The sequence below is a fragment of the Megalobrama amblycephala genome, linkage group LG2, assembly GCF_018812025.1.
Source record: "Megalobrama amblycephala isolate DHTTF-2021 linkage group LG2, ASM1881202v1, whole genome shotgun sequence".
Classification (NCBI taxonomy): domain Eukaryota; kingdom Metazoa; phylum Chordata; class Actinopteri; order Cypriniformes; family Xenocyprididae; genus Megalobrama; species Megalobrama amblycephala.
Genome location: NC_063045.1, coordinates 40,377,260 through 40,393,281, shown reverse-complemented (window position 1 = coordinate 40,393,281; position 16,022 = coordinate 40,377,260). Strand labels below are relative to the sequence as shown.

General features: G+C 34.5%; 1 long non-coding RNA gene across 1 annotated transcript in view; it reads right to left on the bottom strand.

Annotated features, from left to right (window-relative positions):
* LOC125258490 overlaps positions 1-4,406 on the bottom strand; it is a 9,839-nt gene extending 5,433 nt beyond the window's left edge. Inside the window, exon 1 of the long non-coding RNA XR_007182636.1 lies at positions 4,290-4,406. This is a non-coding gene — a long non-coding RNA (uncharacterized LOC125258490). The remainder of the gene's footprint in view (positions 1-4,289) is intronic.
* Between the last annotated feature and the right edge of the window lie 11,616 nt (positions 4,407-16,022).

The following is a 16,022-nucleotide window of genomic DNA, read 5'->3' as shown; positions in this document are numbered from 1 at the left end:
AGTTCTTTGGAATGTCACACAAATGCGTCAGTCGTTACCTTGGTAACACAAGAGTTTACAGATGGTATGAGATGCAAATAGCTATCCAGTTAAAGAGGGTGATCGGATATTTCTTATAATTTTAAACTTGTGTTTACTTCGCTCAAATAGCATGCAGCTATAAAGAAACTGGTAGCCAGGCAACAGACAAGTGACCAATCCTGAGTGGTGACGTCATTACACGCACTCTACCAGCACGGTTTGCTGAGAATTCTGGGTCGAGAACAGTTTGTAATCATGCCATGCTGAACCAAGCTCAAGTAGATATATAACAGGAAACTTTCCTTACCGTTCTTAGAACCGTTCTGCCTGACAGTGGAAAAGCAGCTTATGTTTCCAAAAAGAACCTTTTGACACCTTTGGAAAGATTCTTTATAATATTATTATTCTTTATAATATTACAATGTTCTTCACACTAAAAAAGTGGTTCTTCACTGAACCAAAAATGTATTTCAAATTTGTTGGGTGGATGTACACTGAAAAAAAAGGGTAGGATTTGATTAGATTTTTTTTTTAGTTTCATTTTTTTAAACCAGAAATTGTTAGTAAATTTCACATATAATTACAAAGAAAAAACAAGTAACACACTGAATTAAACATGATCTTTATATACTGTATACAGGTGCATCTCAATACATTAGAATATTTTTGTTTTTTCTGTAATTGAATTCAAAAAGTAAAACTTAAATATATTCTAGATTTATTAGACATAAAGTAAAATATTATTAGTCTTTTTTGTTTTAATTTTAATGATTACAGCTTGCTGCTCATCAAAATAAAAATAAAAAATAAAAAAATAAATCAGTATCTCAAATTATTAGAATATTTAATTTCAAGTTCTATTAAATTACCATTCTCAGGCTATAAATTGGTAATTTATACCCTGAGGTTTATACTGTAATTTATGCTGAGTTTAGGCCAGTAATCCCAACAGCAGTCATGGGGAAGTCTGCTGACTTGACAGTTGTCCAGAAGACGATAATCAAGACCCTCTACAATGAGGTTAAGCCACAGAGGGTCACTGCTGAAAGAGCTGGCTGTTCGCAGAGTGCTGTGCCAAAGCATATTCATGGAAAGTTGACTGGAAGGAAAAAGTGGGGTAGGAAAAGGTGTACAAGTGAAAGGAATGACTGCAGGCTTGAGAAGATTGTCAGGCAAAGCCGATTTAAGAACTTAGGAGAGCTTCAAAAGGAGTCGACTGAAGCTGGAGTCAGTGCATCAAGAGCCACCACACACAGACGTCTTCAAGAAATGGGCTACAACTGTCACATTCCACGTACCAAGCCACTTCTGAACTAAAGACAATGTCAGAAGTATCTTACCTGGGCTAAGGAGAAAAAGAACTGGACTGTTGCTCAGTGGTCCAAAGTCCTCTTTTCAGACGAAAGTAAATTTTGCATTTTATTTGGAAATCAAGGTCACAGAATCTGGAGGAAGAGTGGAGAGGCACAGAAACCATATTGCTTGAAGTCCAGTGTGAAGTTTCCACAGTCAGTGATGATTTGGGCTGCCATGTCATCTGCTGGTGTTGGTCCACTGTGTTTTCTGAAGTCCACAGTCAATGCAGCCATCTACCAGGAAATTTTAAAGCACTTAATGCTTCCTTCTGCTGACAAGCTTTATGGAGATGCTGATTTCATTTTCCAGCAGGATTTGGCACCTGCCCAGACTGACAAAGGTACCAAAAGCTGGTTCAATGACCATGGTGTTACTGTACTTGATTGGCCAGCAAACTCGCCTGACCCGAACCCCATAGAGAATCTATGAGGTATTGTCAAGAGGAAGATGAGAGACACCAGACCCAATAATGCAGATGACCTGAAGGCCGCTATCAAAGCAACCTGGGCTTTCATTACACCTGAGCAGTGCCACAGGCTGATTGCCTCCATGCCACGCCACATTGATGCAGTAATTCATGCAAAAGGAGGCCCAACCAAGTATTGAGTGCATAGAAATGAACATACTTTTCAGAAGCCTGACATTTCTGTTTAAAATATCCTTTTTTTACTGATCTTATGAAGTATTCTAATTTATTGAGATAGTGAATTGGTGGGTTTTTGTTAAATGTGACCCAAAATCATCACAATTAAAAGAACCAAAGAGTCTGTGTGCGGTGAATTTATTTAATACACAAGTTCCACGATTTGAGTTGAATTACTGAAATAAATGAACTTTTCCACAACATTCTAATTTATTGAGATGCACCTGTGTGTATATATATATAATACAACTAAAATCGTATTTTCTTTTGAAATATACTTTAATAGTCTTTATTTACAACTTTGAAAAATCATATTTTACAGTTTGTTAGCTCTTTTGAGTAATAAAAATTAGACACATTTTCACTTATCGTATTTCTTTTGTTTTATGTACAAATATTCAAAATCTATGTATTTGAACAAAATAATAACACAAAAAAAATACCATTTTTTATTATTTTGTTTGTTTGTTTTTCCCCATGAGTTGTCAGTTTTGTCACTTTTCATGGTATTGATATGCCAGACAAACCCATGCTTAAATGGCATGTAAAAACAGTCATGTCAGCTGGGTTGAGGAGTAATGAATGTAACAGCATTGCATATTTTAAATACAAAACATGAGTAACTGTATTCAGTTACAATTACAATTTAATCAGAGTCCTCTGTCTAAAAGCGGTTTATGTCCAGAATAAATGCAAAAAACTACGGAAGATCCTACTGTCAGAGATTCAGAATCTTTAAAGAAAAAAAGCATAAAAATAGTCAAAGAGCGATTTTGACAGAGACATACAATGGGTCATGTTATGTATGATAAACAACCCAACCCCTGGGTTTGCAATTACATGTAGTTTGTTTTAAAATCACAGTTTATTCATCTATTTAAGATGTCTAGGTTTCAGCTGTAATAACGAATGGTAATATTCTAGTAGTCCATTAAGAGCTGAAAGGTCAGAAGGACATACTGACCTTTCTTACACTAATGGTAATTTCCCTCTCTCTCTCTCTCTCTCTCTCTCTCTCTGTTTGTCTGACAAACACTCAGTGGAGTGCAGCTGTTCCCAGGGGCTCAGAGTCCACAGGAACTGCCCTTAGAAACAAGCTCTCCACCAATGGAAGTGAAGTAATGTGTTTCACAGGTGAAAAACACAAGAGGTTAGTCTGCTTGATTGTTGGGAATAAACACAATATCTTTCTCATGTATTGTATAGTGGTGGTCCATTGTTTGCACACCTGGACTTTGTTGTCAAGGACTCCTGGTTTGTTCTTTCCTTCACCTCGTTAATGTTGAGGACATGTTTTCATTCTTATCTATATTGAATGTGCCTTCATTGTGGTTCAGACATAGTCCAACCTTTGCACAGGACAACGTGGTATTGATATTGTATGTGTTCTGTGATAAAGAGTCCCATGTCTGGTTTATGTTTACTATGACAATTGTAAATTGACATTGTACTATGACATTTTTTTGATAGCACAATATATTTTTCAATATTGATAATGAGTTTCTTGAGCAGCAAATCAGCATATTAGAATTATTTCTAAAGGATCATGTGACACTGAAGACTGGAGTAATGATGCTGAAAATTCACTGGAATAAATTGCATTTTAAAATATATTCAAACAGAAAACAATTATTTTAAATTGTAATAGTATTTCTTAATGTTACTGACTCACTGTATTTTTAATTAAATAAATGCAGCTTTGGTGAATGTAAAGACTTTTTTAAAAAAAATTACAAAATCTTACCGACCCCAGACATTTGAACAATAGTGTTTATCTTTACAGCCACTGTACTTGTAAAGTTCTGATGACCACAGCTATATTCTTACAAAATTTTACAGCCAAATTATCTGTGTCATCTTGGAAATATGGTAAGGTGTACAATATCTTAATAGTACAACCTTATTTGTACGGCACATCGTGTTTGCAGTGCCTCCCAGAAAATCAAGCCATAAAAACAGAGGAAGTATCAGTTTATCATGATCAGATTACTCTTATAGCGTTTACAAGATGATAACAATCGTCTCCATATCGACATGCACTCAGACAGTCTGATGACCGGGAGTGTATTATATGATGAAATAATTGTTTTCATAAACAAATTAGTCCCTTGAAATGGATACGGTCACATAGCAAAGTGGAGAGCACTCTTTTACTGTAACTGGTTGCCTACCTCATTACAAAATTATATATTTATATTTATAAACATATTATGGTAAAAGAGACTTTATCCATTTCTTATAAGCTTATAAAGCAGATTTTACTGCTTACCTTTTTTGTCTGTGGCACACCAAAGCGATTTTTGCTCTTTGTAATCTTTTTTTCCTTTCTTTCTTTTTTTCTGCCTGCAGGACAAGTTCAAAGTTTCCTCCTAAAGCTCCATTTATCAGCATGTCTACTTTAGAGGTCAGAGAGCCCTTCAGAATGAAAACACCCCCCTCCCCAGTGATACGCTATGAGGTAATGGATGATTTGAAGGCAAAAGTTGAGCTCGCTATCAGCGATTTTGTGAGTTATTTGACAGATAAGAAGTCTGTAGTGGTCATTAGCGCATGAAGCAAAGGACATACGATGCAATCACACACCTGTGATGATAGACAGATGCAAATAGCCATAACCGACCTTGCAGACGAGCTCTTTCAGAAGTCACTTGTATTTTTTCAGCTAATAGCATCTGTAATATGTATGAATGTCTAATCATAAATCAGCTGTCCTATTTTAAGAAGCTTTGAATGCAGATACTGACCTTTTTCATATGTGACTGTAGCGCAGAGAGTCGTTTGCACGCCTCATTGGACTTCAAGGAGGAATTTCACCCAATTTCCATTCATTACAGACCAAGTGAAGCATTTTAACCGGTCTGTGCAAATTGGATTTCAGATAGCATTAGATAACAGAATATCAAACCATTTATTTTAAAGAAGGATAGTGCAAGCATACTTTTTAAGCAATAAATAAATAAATACATTTAGAGTTTATTTAGAAAATTCAGTTTAGGATATTGTTACCTATTAATATCAGCTACCTTATAATTATAATTGTTACCTTATGAAAACATAAGTATGATACAATTAAATGAAACGAGTACTGGTTCTTATTATCAGCATGACATATGAAAGTATTGTCAGAAAAATGTTCAATACTTTTTTTTTTTTTTTTTTTTTTTTTTTTAAATAATACAGTTTAATGAATTTTTAGACAAAATCTAGAGGAAAAAAAAATCTAAAAAACAAAGTTTGTATATGTGTTTTTGTTGAGTAACACATTTGATAAATCAGGCTTTTATGACTATATAGTAAATGGGAATATGGAGCTCATACTTGAGGTGGGAAAAAACATCCCAATTTTATATTATTATTATTATTATTATTATTATTATTATTTATTCAAAATAAGTAAAAATGTGCAATTTGGTGCAGTTGCTGACATTTATTATGTTCAGAAGGTAAAATGAATTTCTGATAACTTGTAATGTAAATCAATGAGATCTTTATAACATAACAGAATAAATGCATATAATTATCAATGTCACTCTACTTCTCTAAATAATATTTTTCACTCAATTCTTAGTTTTCTGATCAAACTCTCTCTCTCTCTCTCTCTCTCTCTCTCTCTCTCTCTCTCCATATATATATATACATACATATTGGGGGGACTGAAGTACAATACAATGACATAAGGATAAGGTAACACTTTATTTTAGGGTCTTTTAACTAGTTGCTTACTAGCATGCATATTACTATTACATTAAGCACATATTAATGCCTTATTCTGCATGACCTTATTCTACATTCTTAATCCCAATACCTAAACTTAACAACTACCTTACTGACTATTAATAAGCAGTAAATTAGGAGTTTATTGAGCAAAGAGTCGTACTTGATAGTTTATATGTGTTCCCTATACTAAAGTGTTACAAAATATAAAGTAAACATAAGAATATAAAGATAATCTTATCTTTAAAAATCAACAAATATTTCACAGTAAAAAGACACATCAGCCTTGACCTGAAGGTTGATGTTTTTACAATTATACTAAAATAATTAGACCTTTATTTCTTTCTTATTTAGCAAAGTTTTATTTAGAAGTTGTATATATTTAGAGGCCTTAGAAATTTGCATATCAAATATGAAACTGTAGGATTTATAGGGTTGAAATACTTTCTTCTACCCCAAGTACAACTATAGCTATAAGTACTGTACGTTTGCTTATATTATTATTCTATTTGTTGGCCACGACTGTATATGTGTTTGACAATGCTCAAAAACAATATACAAAAGTACTGCCCTATAAAATAAAAATTTTAATTCTGTACATCCATATTGTTTAATTTCCTGCACCAAATATCTCATTCCACGGACAATAAAGTCTATCTAATTTTTGGATGGAGCCCTGCAGCTGAACTTTAGATCTGTGTAACAGGATTCTGCCCGTATGCGCTGGGCTAATCACTTCACTGTGAAACCCAGCAGTCGCATGGGGGGGAAACTGCCTTTGATGTCCTGTGTGTGCATTGGGGTCAATTGACATCACACTCCCACAATTCTGTGCTAGTCCAAATGGCAAAGCTGGTGAACACACAGCAATTCAGCCCTTCGCTTTTAATAAAGCTGTCAGCGATGACACAGCCAGCCAGGGTCTGTGTGCGTGCTGTAACTTCTCTCTCTCTCTTCCTGCGATCAGGACGAGGGGGATTATGGAGATGAGGCTGTGCATTGTTATAGACTGGGGAGCATTGTCTTTTTTCACACAGAGCAGTCTGCAGTTTTCCTCCGGTTTCATAAATGCCAGCACTGATGAGCTGTCTCTTTGGGGTAAAAAACACCTAACAAAGCTATTTAGCTCAGCTGTTAACTAGATGTGGCAGGCTTTGGCACTAGGAAACCATGGCATTTTTTTCTCCATCTCCCTTTCTTTCTGCTCTTTCAAGTTTTAATTGCCCTTGGCCTGCCAAGTGCAGCCAGATCCTTTGCCAGCGTCACAAAAATAGCAATTACGCAGCATGAACACAGCATTTTGCTTTTCAATTGAAGTAATCTCTGAGTTTGCTTATTTTAGAAAGTGTAACACATTAAAATTGTATACAAAAATTATGCGACACAAAAATTACATAATCGCATGATCAAACAAATCATGACTTAGAACTCGGGTGTACTATAATACATGATTTCAAGATCTTGGATATCTAATGTTATTATGTATGATAATAATATTATTTCTGACCGGTCACAGAAAGGAAATAAGGTAACCCTTTATTTTACAGTGTCCTTATTACCTTGTTACACTATAGTAATAATGGTTACTTTATTTTAAAGGTCCCATTCTTCGTGATCCCATGTTTCAAACTTTAGTTAGTGTGTAATGTTGTTGTTAGAGTATAAATAAAATCTGTAAAATTTTAAAGCTCAAAGTTCAATGCCAAGCGAGATATTTTATTTAACAGAAGTCGCCTACATCGAACGGCCAGTTTGGACTACATCCCTCTACTTCCTTCTTTAATGACGTCACTAAAACAGTTTTTTGACTAACCTCCGCCCACAGGAATACACAAGAGTTGCGTTTGTAGAGTGTGTTTGTCGCCATGTCGTCGAAACGCTGTTATTTTCATCCCGCAGTCCAATCACCGGGTCTGATTCCGGCTCAAATTGATAGGGTAAAATTAAAGACATGTTTACAATAACACTGAGCGCGTGCATCTCCACGTTATGGTAAGAGGCGTGACCTTTCCGGGCAAGATGCGCTAAACTGCTGTCGAATCACAACACAGGAACCGCTGGCACAATCAGAAGTCGTTACGTATTTCTGAAGGAGGGACTTCATAGAACAAGGAAGTCATCAGCCCGTTTTTATGACAGTGGAAACAGCGGTATACAGATAAGTAAATTATGTGAAAAATACTGTGTTTTTTTACACGCGAAACATGAACACATGTTATATTGCGCACTATAAACACAATCAAAGCTTCAAAAAACCACGAAAAACAGGACCTTTAAGGTGTCCTTGATTATATATTTAAGTACCAAGTAATATTAATTAACTACAAATACTTACTTCAGGGTTAGGGTTAGATTAGGTTTTGGGTTAGGCTTAGTTGCATGTAATTATGCATAATTAATAGTTATTAAGGTAACACCTTATTTTACAGTGTCCTTGTTACACATTTTACATGCACTTACTATAGTAATAACAATAAATTATGCATACTTTTAAGCAACTAACCCTAATTACTTAACTTAATTACGTAACTTTGCAACTATATGTCAACTGATTCTCATTAGAGTATTAGTAGACTGTCTGCTTAATATCTACTAACACTTTATTTTAATGCTTCCCAACAGACATTGCACTAACTATGAGTAAATTTGCAAGTACATGTCAATTTATTCTATTTATTCAAATCTAAAGTATACTACAGCCTACTAATACTCTAATGAGAGTTAGTTGACATGTAGTTACAAATTAATGAAAGTTAGTTGACATATAGCTGCAGAGTTGCAAAGTTACTTATTGTTTGCAAAATTTCTAAATAAAGTGTAAATAAATCTAAATCTGTAAACAAATCTAAATTGTCTGCATTGTGCAATCTTATAATTATATTCAACACACATATTAAACATGCAAAATAAAAATGTAGCATGCTACTGTTTGAAACCTCATTTTTGCATAAGTTTGTACTGTTTCATATACTATTTTTTTAATATTCAACAAGGGTTAGTTCATCCAAAAATGAAAATTATGTCATTTATTACTCACCCTCATGTCGTTCTACACCCATAAGACCTTCATTCATCTTAGGAACACAAATTAAGATATTTTTGATGAAATCAAATGGCTCAGTGAGGCCTCTATTGCCAGCAATGTCACTGACCTCTCAAGATCCAGAAAGCTATGAAAGACATATTTAAAACAGTTCATGTGACTACAGTGGTTCTACCTTAATATTCAGACTGTCCTCCAAAAAAAACGACCCTATAGGTTTTTTAAGCACCATATTACGACCTATATTTACGTTTTGAAGTCATACGCCCTCTAGTGGGCGTAAAAATAATGACAGTGTCGTGTTACATCTGTCGTCATGCAATGACGTATGACTGTCATTACCAATCAAAATGTGTGTTCATTTAAATGCAATGTGTGGACTTTTTACACCATTTCTCCTATTTCCATTTACCAAAACTAATTTTTATTAATGACTACACCCACCCCACCCCTAAACCTAACCTTAGTGATTTATAGTGCATTTAGGCATTTACACTTTATGAACACGTGTTCCCTGGGATCAAACCCACGATCGCATGATCACATGATTGCATATTGTTATTGCAATGCTCTACCAGTTGAGCTACGCGAAACCTGAAATATGACGCAGATAAAAGGGAACAATGCATTAAAATGAAAGTGTCCTGTTGTCAATAGGGGCGCAACTATAGCAAACGCTCCTATGGGTCGTATTTCATGAATTAAAATGAAAGTGTCCTGTTGTCGATAGGGGCGCCACTTTAGTAAACGCTCCTATGAGTCGTATTTCAGGGAAGTGACAAACGACCTATATGGTCGTATTGGTTGGAGAACATGTTGTAATATTATAAAGCAACAAAGAAAGAAAAGAAAACATGTAAACATGTAAACATCAGATGGAACTAAACATGAATTTACTGTACATTAGACTAAAAAAAAAAAAAACATTCCAAGTGCAGAGAGGGAACATTGCCTCCTCATTTCAGAAGTTCACCACACAGCACTAATGACATTATAAGTATTTTGACAGGATGAACCGCTATGCAAAGCAAGTGATGAATACACTCATCAGCTAAGTCCCCTCATGTTACTTTCCTAAATCCCTGAGGTCCAATCAGTGTTGTGGGCTGTGTGATTAGAAGTGTCGTATGCATGTGCAACCTCAACAGCCACACTCAGTTGTAACCTCAGGTTATCTAGCAGGAAAACATAGATCGACCACTGTAACCAGGATCAAAATGTTGGTGGTTTTTCTTTGCAGCCCCAAACTACATTAAGTGCCACTGTCAGTGTGTTAGAGGATTAGAGTATAAATCAGAGTATAACCATTTTTCTGTGTACTATGGAGACAGGGATGTTTCTGTATGAGATACTCGCACATGCACAGTAACAGACGGGCTTGCAATTTTAACAACCCACTCTTCTCCTCCCCCTCCCTTTGGACTAAGAAGATTTGTGGTTCAGACAGCTGGGCCTGGCAGTTCATGGCCCAAACCAACCCTCCTCAGTATTTAACAGCAACCCCAGACACATTTCTGAGTAATTATCAGTTGATAGATTGGGATAATATGCAAATATCCTCTTACATCCATGATGAATGAACTTTATAGCTACATTTTGAAAATCGTAATGCAATAATATATATAATGATGCAATAATTGCAGCACATTGCATAGAGAATTTCACCGTGTCTTTGCGACAAAATGCATATTTGTGTCACATATGATTATTCACAGCCACTAGTCCAAAGATAACACACTGAGTGCTGTCAAGATCTATTATTCATTTCCACCCCAACATGTGCTGTTTATGATGGTTTTAATTAGAGACAGAACTTCTTCCTGACATTGTTTTGAAATAATGAAGCTCTGAACGACCCTGATATTAAATGAGTCTGCTTCATGAAGCTTCGAAGCTTTACAAATCTTTTGTTTCGAATCAGTGCGCGTATTCGGAGCGTGTATCAATCTGCTAAAGTCACGCCCCCGAGTGGTGAACTATTGAAATTAACAAAGCCTCGTTTATTGAAATCACGTGACTTTGACAGTTTGATACGCTCTCCGAACCACTAATTCGAAACAAAAGATTCGTAAATCATCGAAAATTCATGAATCAGTGTTTTGAAATCGCCCATCACTATATATTGTTGAATAAAGTCGTTATTTTGTTTTTTGGAGCACAAAAAGTATTCTCGTCATAACATTAAGGTTGAACCACTACAGTCACATGAACTGTTTTAAATACATCATTAGTAGCTTTCTGGGCATTGAAAGTGTTAATTATCTTGCTGGCAATGCAGACCTCAGTGAGCCATCGGATTTGATCAAAAATATCTTAATTTGTGTTCCGAAGATGATCGAAAGTCTTACGGGTGTGGAACAACATGACGGTGAGTAATAAATTTTAATTTTTGGGTGAACTAACCCTTTAAGTACAATCTACTTGTTGTGTTTATGTTGTGTTGCAAACACTTTTGCAGCTATTGAGGTGGGATACGAGTAAGGTTAGAGACAGGTTTGGTGGTATGGGTAGGCTGGGTTAAGGTGCAAGGGAAGAGATAGATGTAATTTCATGCAGGCATTTTTAAATATAAGTACAAGGTAAATACATGCATGTACACAATACACACATTCTATCAAATGATTAATTTAAATGTTAGTACATAGTAGTTATAGACACTCAATATAAAGTGGGACCAGCCTGATACTGGTAACAAAATGAAGACAACGATTTACAGCAACAACAAGTCGAGAAGTCATTCATTTCCAATAATAGCTGCTGAATTGAAACGGCATGAACGTAAATGTAAATTGCAGTCATTCACTAGGAAAGACGTTTTTGGCTGAAGGAAAACATTCTTAACACATTGCAATGAAAATGTAAACTCTGCTTGGAATAACTAAACAAATAGTAATATTGTACAGTAATTGCATGTGTTCTTTTGTTTAGTTGGTGTTATTACAATAATGCATAGAAGAAGCTCAATAACAACCTAAATCATAACCTGATCTCATGAGAAAACAACTATATTACAAGATGGCAATTTTGCTTCATTCTATTTGATTTGTATAAAATATATATATATATATGATTTTGAGAGAGAAAAAAATATCAAACCCTTAGTGAATTTAAATAATTGCAAATAATCTAGAATAAAGACAAATCTCTTTAGCCAAACATTCATTTAATGCATCGCATCTCATAACTTGCACTCTAGTTTTATCAGATCAAATGCACATGACTATGTATTGCTTAAAACATTATGAACAGCAGCTATGCTAATTGTTTTCAATTTGCTTTTCTGCTCAGTAACTAGAGATTACACCAGCTCCAGTTTGGATCCAGCCTCTTTCGAAGATTTAAAATGAATCAACACCTGTGAAAAGATGATACCAACCACTGTGAGGACTTCAGAGGATGCCAACTCTGCACCACTGCCAAATGTTCGATATATTGTAATCACTATGATCACAACTTGTCCTAATTGCTTTATTGAGCTCATTGTTACTGTTTAAATGAATACAAGATGTTATCTACCTGCATGATTTGAATTATCTTAGAACTATATTTCTGACATATGGACATTACTTGGACACAATCACCTATGATGAAAGATCACTCTAAATTGTAATGTATAAGCATGCATTTTTTTTTTTTTTTTTTTTAAAGCTGCTTTAAAAACATATATATTGTGAAAAGCGCTTTACAAATAAATGTGAATTGAATTGCTAAAATCAGGAACAATGGTATAATATACAACTACTGCTGAGTCTGACTGATGGTGATTTGATTCACTGTAAAAAATGAATGTGATTTTAATGGTAAAAGACTGTAAAAATTAGTGAAAAACAGTTAACTGGTTTACAGAAAGTTTCCATAATATATATGGTGAATAACTGTAATAGATCTAATGGTACATTTAATGTAATTTTACAGTAAAATATCACTTCACATCTGATGTATTTTCATTGAAATAACTTTCTTCTTAGCTTTTTCTAATCAGTTATGTATAGGGTTTTATGTTACATTTAATGTTGTTGAATTAATGTTTATTGCATTTTTAAAAATTCACGTGTGTTATCATGATGGTGTTTAGTGTTTGTGTGAATGACACTGTGTGCACCTTCTATATATCAGTATTGTCCTTCTCAGCTTGTGGAAAAACTGCTTGTGATGAGCTTTGATTCATCATGTGACTCTCATCACCACTGTGTTTGGTGGTTGTCGGTGTATTACAAAGGTACAAAACAGATATTAGTACTTCAATAGATTGGTAAAATAACATCATATCAATTAATGAAATACGTTTTTTTTTACCGTAAATTTAGCTGATTTTTAATTTTTTTTTACAGTGTGTAAAATAAACAGTAATGAACCGTAATTATTACAATATAAACCTTCAAATTATACGGTTTTGAACTGTAAAATAGACAGCTAACTAAGTGTTGTCCTGTAAAACCTAAAACGTTGCTACCATATTTTTTTACGGTAAAGTTCTGGCAACCACAGCAGTTTTTTGTTTTTTGTTTTTTGTTTTTTGTTTTTTTTTTACCGTAAATTTTACAGGGATTTTTTTACTTTTTTACAGTGCAGGTTGAAAAAGAACATTTGTGCCAAGTACCAATCCAAACAAATGTCACCAATGCAAATTATAAGGTATGTAAGTTTATTGCAAAATATGTGTCAGACAAATTATGGTAGCTTAAGTGAGAGTGGTTAAAATCTATGCAATCCAGAATTTCACGTGAGGGCAAAAAATTTCTCCATGCAGATTTTGCAATGGGTTTGATGTTGGTCGTGTGGATTTGTCACATTGACTAACATAAACCTTCTTGGTTTGCTTCATATTTTGCTACACTATTGACAATAGACAATGGTCCTATTTTGACAGTGAAATTCTGTAGAAGAGTTGAAAGATATAAAGACATATCGTAAACTGAATAGAGGAAACCTAATAGCACAAATATCAAAAGAGTCTGAAGTCATGGGGTTTGACTATGATAAAAGATCACTAGCATTGCTAGCATTGGTGTTGTATAACGTCATAGGAGCTTGTCAGCCGAACCTCACCATGGGGGGTTAAGCCTTTCACCCATAATCCAGACAGCAAGTGGGATTTTGGAAATTGCATCTGATAACCAGAACATCTGAGGGTTAACTTGTAACAAAGAATCAAATTATGCAATTAAATAATAAAAAGTCTGCATTCAGCATATCTTCTTTCTATGTGAGTGAATTGCAGCTGGCAGAGGTGTCATAGAGAGATGCAATGTAGCAGACGTCTGGTCTGCTTGTATGCAGCTCACACACTCACCATATGCTTGAGTTTCACAGTGTTACCTCAGGAGCCTCCAACATGCTCAAGGACTGGCTTAAAAACATGCTGCGGTGGATTACTCTCAATACCTATTTCAGTATATTTTGAGATTCATGTGAAGACTCATTGACTGTAATGAGGTCAGCTTGAAGCATAACATAACATTTATTTTGTAAGGAAGATTTTCAGTAGATTTTTTTAGGCAAGCATGTCTATTACTCAGGGATGTTTTCTCTGAGGAGACACTCATTGCGTTCTCATTGAGATCCTACAGAAAGGTAAACACGAGGGGGATGCTAAGGTGCAGATGAAATGCAGGATGGTCTCTTCGAAACCAAATTAATTTAACCTAATGTATTAATATTGCAAATACATGAAACAAAAAATTGTATAGAAACATTGTTCACTCAGAAATTGCGAGTAAATTTTGCAATTCACTTCAAAGAAATGATAACACGTTGAATTAAACTTACAATTTTAAAGTAGAAAGACTGAAATAGTAACATATTTTTCAATAATCTTTTGTTTTATTTGCAACTTTGAAAAACTAATGTTAACAAATACAACTCTTGATTTTGATAATGTATTAGTAAATGTTGAAATTAACATTAACAAAGATTTATAAATGCTGTAGAAGAGCAGTTCATTATTAGTTCATGTTAACTAATGTAGTTAACTAATATTAACTAATGAACCATATTGTAAAGTGTTAACGAAAAATGTTTCATCATCATCATTTAAGCCACAGTGAAGGAACCAGCACCATATTTAATCTTCTTTGACACCCAGTCCATTTCATTCCGCAGTCGTTTTACGAGACAGTGTATGCTTTCTTGTTGAAAATATTCTATAAATTGAGTATCTGAGCCAGTATAATAAAGACTGGAGGGTGGAAGCCCATTCACATCAAATATGATAAGTATAATGATAAATAACTATACAATTTTAATAACTATTCGAATTATATGAGAATAGGGAAGAGCACACCACAACTACAATGATAACGACACAATATCGGAACAACATCATTGGAATTTTTTTCAGTTCATTTTTTTTTTTCAGCTGACAAAAAAGATTAAAACATTGACAGCCAATCAGAATTCACACAACCTTAAAGAGCTCAAGCAGTGGCAGATGACAAAACTACAGCATGCTTACAATAAACAGTATGTTATTGTTCATTAATATAGTTGCTGATATAGTAATCATTGTTATAGTTAACTTTTCAGGTAAGCAACATTCACATTGTCTTTAAAAACATCTAAAAATCTTGTTTTAAAGTAATTTTATTAAGTAATCCTCTCAGTTTAATTGAAAGACCAAATCACCTTTAGAAATGGAAGGATGTGAAAGCTTCCAAACTGCTTTTGTTTTCATTGTTAATGAAATCATGAGTAACAATGAGGTGATCAATCACTGCCATTCATCACTGTCACACTGTCAAGCTCTTTGAAAAGAAGGGGGAAAAAAATCTGGCAGTGGCCAGTGACCAGTGACTCAGTGTGCTTCATGTTTGTAGAAAAGAGACACAAAGAAAGTGAACTGTACAAATAGCAACTTCAATGCCACTCGCCAAGGTTACAAATGAGAATTACATATAGTAATCAGAACATTAATATTGCTTTATGCATCTGTGGCCTGTTACACAAAAGCTAGGTAACACTTTCTTTTGATGATGCACTTTAGACTTTCTACTAACTTTAAATAACTGCAACTACATGTCAACTTACTCTCATTAGAGTATTAGTAGACTGTAAGCTTAATATCTGCTAACACTTTATTTTGATGCTCCCCAACAACAACAGACATTCTACTGACTATAAGTAACTTTGCAACTACATGTCAATTTATTCTACTAACCCTAAACCTAACTTAACAGTCTACTAATATTCTAATGAGAGTAAGGGTGTACTCACACAGGCACAGTTTCCTTGTACCCTGGCTTGATT